This window comes from Gossypium hirsutum, chromosome D13 (assembly GCF_007990345.1).
Source record: "Gossypium hirsutum isolate 1008001.06 chromosome D13, Gossypium_hirsutum_v2.1, whole genome shotgun sequence".
NCBI classification, from domain to species: domain Eukaryota; kingdom Viridiplantae; phylum Streptophyta; class Magnoliopsida; order Malvales; family Malvaceae; genus Gossypium; species Gossypium hirsutum.
Genome location: NC_053449.1, coordinates 9,961,639 through 9,969,956, shown reverse-complemented (window position 1 = coordinate 9,969,956; position 8,318 = coordinate 9,961,639). Strand labels below are relative to the sequence as shown.

At 34.3% G+C, this 8,318-nt stretch overlaps 1 non-coding gene across 1 annotated transcript; it reads left to right on the top strand.

The window, feature by feature from the left end:
• Positions 1 to 7,623: 7,623 nt before the first annotated feature.
• Positions 7,624 to 7,729, top strand: LOC121225855 (small nucleolar RNA R71). Its single transcript, XR_005923759.1, has one exon. It is a non-coding gene; the product is annotated as a small nucleolar RNA R71 (small nucleolar RNA).
• The last annotated feature ends 589 nt before the right edge of the window (positions 7,730 to 8,318 follow it).

The window sequence follows — 8,318 nt, the reverse complement described above, 5'->3', positions numbered from 1 at the left end:
GCAGATTTATGTCGTCCTATTTCTAGGATTGTATGCAACTCCACCCAATTACGCTAGATCTACTCTTAAGTAGGGTCTATTCCTATTCTGATTTATGCACATCAAACATGGATTAATAATCTAGAAATATCAAACCAAGAATTAAGCACGCATAATTGAGAAGAAGATCCAAGTATTTATTGCGTAAAAATAGAAATCAAATAACATAATCCATCCTAAGGTTCATCTTCCTAGGTATTTGGAAAATTAGTTCATGATAGCGAATAAAATCATCTCAAAGACAATATAACCACAATAAACAAAGAAATTCATACTAAACTTAAAAGAAATCAATAAGAGATCTTCAATCTTGACGGAAATCTGCTTCAGAATCGACTTCACTGGTGTTTTTTGAGTTGTTTTCTTAAATATTCTATGACGACTGTCTCCTATCTTCTAATTTCTTTTCATATATAGGTCTTAGATTGCCCAAAAAACCTTAAAAATGCACTTTTCCGCGTGTTTGAAGTGCAATTTGCGATTTTGACACGATTTGGCACATGGCTGTGTGACAGCCCATGTGGCTCACATGGCTGTGTGTTCAGCCTTTGTGGAAGAGTCTAGCCCGTGTGGTCCTTCAAACTTGCTCTGATTTTCCAATTTTCAGTCATTTTTAGCTCTTTTTTCTCCAACATGCTATCCTAAATATAGAAACATGAATTTAAAGGATCAGGACATAAAATTCACCATTTTAAATAAAATCATCATCCAAAAACGTATTAAGAATAAGACTAAAACATGTTACTTTTAGCACCTATTAAATATCCCGACACTTAAGCGTTTACTTGTCCTCAAGAAAATTCATCAACCCACAATCAAATAAACTTCCCTTAATTTTTCATTTTCATCAATAATGTTTCAAGATAATTTGCAAACAATCATGCATTGGAAGTTCAACCAAAAGGACACTAAAGATTCAAGCAGTCAAGCCGAAATTTTTAAAGCACAAAAACGTAGGTGTCTTCCCTTATCTAAATAATTACCTTAAATTCAAAATCAACAAGAATTGACATCCTCACTCAAGATTACTGAAAGCACTCAAAGTGTTTAAGGTTCAAATATTGGACACTAAACAGTCCAACGAGAAATGTTATTACCATATGCTTGCTTAAAAATCAATTCCTCACCACTATAAAATTGGATGACACACAAATAAAGAGGTCTTTAAACAATTTTAATGGCGTTTAGGTTAAGGGTATAGAAAATGTCAGAAAAGTTGGTTATAATCAAGATTGAGTTGACAAATTACCAAATCTGATGCAAAGTCGTGTCAATGCTATCGAACCGATCAAAGTATCGCTGCTCAAAGTGGTTGAATCGCTCGGAGAGATCCTCGAGTGTAACAGTAGGAGTAACATAGGGACCCACTCTATGATAGCATTCGATCATCCTCATATGACTCATAATAGACAATCCCTGAGAGATCATCTGCCCAACCAGTGTAAAGGAGGATGTCTGCTCCGGAGTATCAATGAGGTCAAAATAACTAGCTAGGTGAGTCACGTAAAGGACCAAATAGATAGGACCCTTCCTATTATGGTCAAACTGGTGGTAAAAAATAGGGCAATGAAGTATGCAAAATCGATGGGGCGTCGCATCATCATGCTTCAAAAAAAATAAGTATCATATGCACCTACGACCCTAGTGCTCTCCCTCTAACTGGTCAATGTGTGGGCCAAAATGGCATGGATGTAGCAAATGCCGGAGGTAGAAAAGTAGCCCTTGACTGACTTGGGTTTTATGGTGTCGTAGTCGCAAAAATATCAGTCCAACAAAGAGAGGTTGAGAGGTAGATGTGCCGGTATAATGTGGGGAACTCTCAATACTCATGAACTCTTCGGAATAGGGTCCAAAGGTGGCTCTAAATCTTGAGACGCTCAAATAGCATGTCACACCCCCGAGTCTAAACGATACAGTACACAACTCATCCCACTACGACATAAACAGTACACAACTCATCCCACTACGACATAACATGTTGAAGGGAGAATGTCAAACAGAACTCCTATGTGAGTTCTAAATAAGTTGACTCAACGATAGAGAAGAACCGATCTCATGGAGTTGTGTCAATGAGGGTTTAAACCTAGTCAACCAAGTGAATCGCCTCTAATGCCTCCCAATCTATGCAATGAACTAAACCCAATGGTCGCTCCTTTAGATGCCTATATTGGTCCCCATGTGGACCTGGGAAATATTGGAGACACGGGTGTCTCACAACTGAAGTAGGGGATGAGGATGAGGTCGCACCCATTGTCTTTCGCTTTTTCGAAGTGGGGACGGTGACCCTAGTGTTACTTTTGGTATTAGTCATAATGTATCTGCAAGAACATATAACAACCAAATAATGCAACATCAGTACAAATGAAATAACACATAGAGAAATCAACATGCAAAAATAGAACACATCGGCAACCAACCCAACCAATGACGAAAGCCAAATCACATAACCAAAATAGAAGTCTACTCCTAATATCAACTAGAACTAATACTAATTAGAATCAAACAGACACAACAATAATAATAAAATTATAACTAAACCTAATTATTTTAATTGGAACAGTAGTCACACAATATACTAAAGATAATAAAAATAAAACTAAATATAAAACTAATAATAATAAAGTAAAATAAAATAAAATAAACAAACAGTAATGAGAGGGTAACTGAATGGTAGGTGATGCGATGGCGGTGATGGAGGCACAAACGACAGTGGTCGACGAAAGTGGTTGAAACGGCCAGTAAGGATGGCGCAAAGGGGAAGGAATGGTAGGGGGTTGCGGTTGTTCGGTGGATGAACGAAAAGTAACTAAGGGGGAAGAGACAAAGTAGACTGGTTGCGTTGGTGGTCTGACAATGGTGAAAAGAGAAGGGGAAACAACTTGGCAGCTACAATGGCTTGATTGGCTAAGGCTAGTATGACGTGAGAAAGGGAGATTGAGGGATGACCGACGAGTTAGGAGTGATGTCTGGTGTTAATCAGGGGTGAAGGGCTGGGAAGTTGAAGAGGAAGGATTTCAGGGCAAATCGACGCTAAGATGGGGAGAACAAAAAAAATTTAGGGTTTTTAATTTTAAAAGGCTCGTGTTGGGACACACAGCTATGTCTTATATCCGTGTGTATAGTCCCAACCTGTGTGATGCTTCAAAAAAGCAGAAAAATTATGCCTAGTAGCAACACGGTCTGACACATGCCCGTGTGTGACACTTAGCCATGTGCAATCACCCTTCGATTCTCTCACACCCGTGCGGGAGGCCGTAGGGGCACATGGTCTCACACACGCCCGTGTGACAGGCCGTGTGTCTCACATGGCCATGTCTCTAGCCCATTTAACTCACTATGTTGAAATAAAATTGAAAAATTATGCCAACAGCTACATGGCCTAACACACGCCCGTGAGGATCACCCCAAGTCGTGTGACCCCTTTTTTTCAAATTTTTTTAAGCAATAAATCTAAAACTGAATGTACTTTTTTTCAATTTTTTTAAATGTTAAAAAATGATAATGAATGAAAGTCTTTTTATAAAGTAAAATAAATAACACAAAAAAAAACTTAGTTTGCCTCCTGAGAACCACTTATTTAGAGTCTAGGCTTAACTTCCCTTTTTCAACTCACGGTTAAGGCGAATCTTGGAGCCGAAGCTCCTTTCTCTCGTCATCAGTATTACCACTAAAATAAAATTTGAGATGATAAATGTTTATCTTGAATCTGTCGTAGTCAGGGTGTGTTACCTCAATGGTTTCGTAAGGAAAAACAATTTTTACCACACAAGGGCCGGACCCTGTTGACTTAAACTCTAAAGGAAAAATTCGGATTCGATTTGTTTAACAACACTTTGTCCCCAAATTTGAATTGGTTCATTCTCCTTAAATGCACATCACGACGTTGCTTTGTTACTTCATTTGTTTTCTTGGTTTCTCATCAACCTTAGTTCCTCATTCATCTAGTTTGTTAAGCTAACCATTCGTTCTTCACTTTCCCCTCGAGTTCTATTAATTTGAATAAAATATGGCTCCAACACATTTTCATGAGGGATTTCCTGTAAAGAACATTGAGCCACATGATTACTAACATTAACAGAACAATTTGTATTATCTTGTCCATTGGGGATTCTCACAAAATCACGTGGTTTAAGAGTACTCTTTTCATCACGTACACGAAGCACAAGTTCACCAGTATCCACATCAATAACAGTTCTAGCAGTGGCTAAAAGGGGTCGACCTAAGATTATAGGTACCTCAATATCCTCATCCATGTCCAATATAACAAAATCAACAGGGAATGTAAATTTATCGACTTTCATAAGTACATCCTCAATAATACCCCTATGATATTTAATTGATTTATCCGCTAATTGAATACTCATCTTAGTGGGTTTTAACCCAAGACCAAGTTGTTTGAACATTTAATACCCAATTTTAGCTTGGGCTCACAAAAAAATAATAAACCCAAAATAATAAAACCAAGTCTAAGTCTAGTAAAAAATTATATCATTTGGCCCGATCGAAATGACCCATTACTTGAAAAGGTTGAAGGTCCATCTACAAGCTTATGGAAACATAATCTTCAATGATATGCAATCTTAGATATGATCTTACATATGATATATGCAATCTTAGATATGATTTGCAATCTTAGAAGATATGATTTTGTAATCTTAGAGATTTAATTTGTAGATACCCTTTAATCTTAGCCGTTGATGTAATTGATCTGTACCGTTGGATTTGGGGAGGCTCAACTATAAATAGAGGCCTCTCCCTTCACCATGGGGGAAGTTGGGAGTAATAATAATTCTTAAGAGTATTCCCTCAAGTTTCTCTTTCTCTTGCATTTTTATTTTCTTTGGCGTGTTCAATAGGGTCCTTTCGACTTCATTTATTTACAGATTTAGGCCTAGAATTTATGTCAAAGCTCGATTTAGTCTTTTTTATTATTTATTATTTATTTTTATTAAATTTGATTTTCTTGTTATTAAGTTATTATTATTATTGTTATTATTATCATTATTATTACTATATATACACATACGCATATTTTTTTACAATAATATATATACATACATTTGTTTTAAAAACTTTTATAAACACATGCACATATTATATATATTTTATTATTATTCTATTTGCATAACTTTTATATACATATATATACATTTACATTTTATATACATATACATTTTTTATTTACTAACTTTTATATGCATATATATATACTTTTATATATTTTTTACTTTGATAAATATGTATATACGTATGTTTTCTTATATTATTCTTCATAAATTATATATATTATTCTAAATTAATTAATTTTAATATATGTAATTATTATTATTTGTTTATATATATATGTAATTATCTTTTTTATAATCTATATATATGTATATAATTTTTTTATATATGTACATGTATATGTTTTGTACCATTTTTTCTCTTTATATTTTTTTTTGTTTATTTCCTTCTTTTGTTTATCAATTTATGTTTTCATTTATATTTTAAAAGCATGTTTTTTTTATTTCGCTCATTTATTTCATGCTTTGCATGTTATTGATTTGTTTTTATTTATTTGTTTGTTTATATTATTTCTATGCCATTGTTGTATTTATTACTACTGTATTTGTTATCACGATATTTATACATATATTATAACATTACATTATCCTTTACTCGAATTTAAAAATGGAAAATTTTCAAAATAAAGATAATACTCGTATTTAGGATTTTCAAGAAAATTGAGCCTTAACGTATTAGGTTCCGATTTTCTTCGTAAAATCTAACAATCGAGGATTGTTCTTTAATCAAACAAAATAAAACTTGTCATCGGGAATTTAATGTGTTGTGTCCTAACATATTGGATGTGACACGTTGATTTCTCGAGATAAAGATTTTTTTTAAAAAAATATATATAAAGGAAATATTGAATGTTTGGGATTTTAAGAAATCGTGCCGTAACGTATTGGGCTACGATTTCTTCATAAATTTTAAACAATTAAATATTTTCTTAAATTTTATTATACGAGTTTTTTGGACCAACTCATCTTGAAGAGAATAAAATGTTGTGCCCTAACGCATTGGGTGTGATATTTTTCTTTTCAAAAAGAGAGTCTTAATAAATAATTTCATTTAACTAAGGATAGTATTTTTTTAAACTCTCGACTTTAAGACATTAATTAATCAATTTGATACCAATTTTTGGGCGTTACGAGGGTGCTAATCCTTCCTCGTACTTAACTGACTCCCGAATCAGTTTTTCTGAAACTCGTAGACCAAAGCTATTTTTTAGGTGATCCAATCACACCTTAATAAAAGATTGGTGGCGACTCCCAATTTTTTTTTTAAGTCGACAACTAATTTTTGTTTTTTCCAAAAATAAAAAATGGTTTCAACAAACATCTTATAAGGCATGACATTTATACTAGCCCCCCAAATTAGCCAAAGCTTTTTGAACATTTAAACTACCAATGAGAAAAGGAATAGTAAAACTTCTTGGATCTTTAAGTTTGATGGGTAATTTGTTTTGGAGAATGGCCGAGCAATCTGTATTGAGCTCCACAGTCGACAAGTCGTCTAACTGCCTTTTATTTGTTAATAGCTTATTTAAAAAATTTACATACTTTGACATCTACGAAAGGGCTTCAACAAATGGTAAGTTAATGTGAAATCTTTTTAAGAGTTCAGGATATTTACCATATCTTTTTTTTTCTGTGGTCTCTCTTCAATGATGCTAGGTATGAAACTTGTGGTTTGCAGTCTTTAATTACCGACTTATGTTGTTTCTTACTTTTCTCAACCTCATCACTTTTCACAACAGCTTCTAGCTTCGACTTCTTTTCATGCTCGACTAACCTTTCCACGTTTCAAACAGTGATTGCATAGATTTGTTCCTTTGGGTTAGTTTCAGTGTTGCAAGGTAAACTACCTTGTGGTCTTTTCGAAACAAGTTTGGCAAGCTGTCCAATTTGATTTTCAAGCCCATGAATTGATGCTTGTTGAATTTTCAATGTTGTTTCAGTGTTTAAAATCAAGTTTCTGACACTGAAATAAATTTAGCCAACATTTCCTTAAGGTTTGGCTTCTTCTATTGCTGAAAACCTGAAGGAGGTTATGAATTTTGATTTCCTTGACCACCCTAAAAGATATTTGGATGATTCCTCCAACCTTCATTATAGTTATTACTATAGGGGTTATTTTAAAGTCTAGAATTGTTACTCATAAAGTTTATTTTCTCATGCTCCATTCTAGAACTGAAGGGTAAACAATCAGAATTAATTATCCCCGCTCCATTCGCATCACATTGCATTGCCGAATTCACCTACTTAGAAAAATTCAAACTAACAATTTTCTGACCAACAACTTCAACCTAAGTTGCTAACATAGAAACTGTATCAATATTAAAAACACTGGCTGCTTTAATCGATTTCATTTTCATGACTTGTCGTTCATAGTTATTCAGTGCCATCTCATCAATAAACTCTTCAGTTTCCTTGGGTATTTTTATTATTCAGTGTTCCACCAGCTGTTGCATCAATTAGTTTCCTAGTCGAGAGATTAAAACCATTGTAGAAGGTTTGAACTTGCAACCACAAACGTAACCCATGATGAGGACACCTTCTCAACTGATCCTTAAATCTCTCTTATGTATCATATAAGTCTCTAAATCAATTTGAGCAAAAGAAGAGATGTCGTTCCTCAACTTAGCCATTTTAGCTTGTGGGAAGTACTTCAATAGAAACTTCTCGGTCATCTGATCCCAAGTCGTTATAGAACCTCGTGGAAATAAATTGAACCACTATTTTTCCTTACTCCTCAAAGAGAATGGGAACAACCGTAAGCATATGACGTCATCAATAGTGCCATTGGTCTTAAATGTGTCGCAAATCTCCAGAAAGGTAGTCAAAATGAGTATTCGAGTCTTCATCTTGCAAACCATCAAACTGAACATATTCTTATACCATCCGAATTTTGCTCAGCTTTAGCTCAAAATTGTTTGCAACAATAGTCGGTCTCACAATACTCGATTCAGCCCTAGTCAGAGTAGGTTTAGCATAATCATACATAGCATGAGGAGCAGGATCTGTAGGAGGTAGCTGATTATTTTGATTATCACCCATCTCCCCAAAAATATCATTTTCTTCTTAATCATCTAATATATTTTATTGACCTTGCCTTGCTTCTCTAACCTCTCTACGATTTTTGCGAGCAGTCTTTTCAATCTCATTATCAAAAAGTAATGGATCCAACGGGTTTCCTCTAGTCATAAACCAAAAGAACCTGCCAGAAGCAAA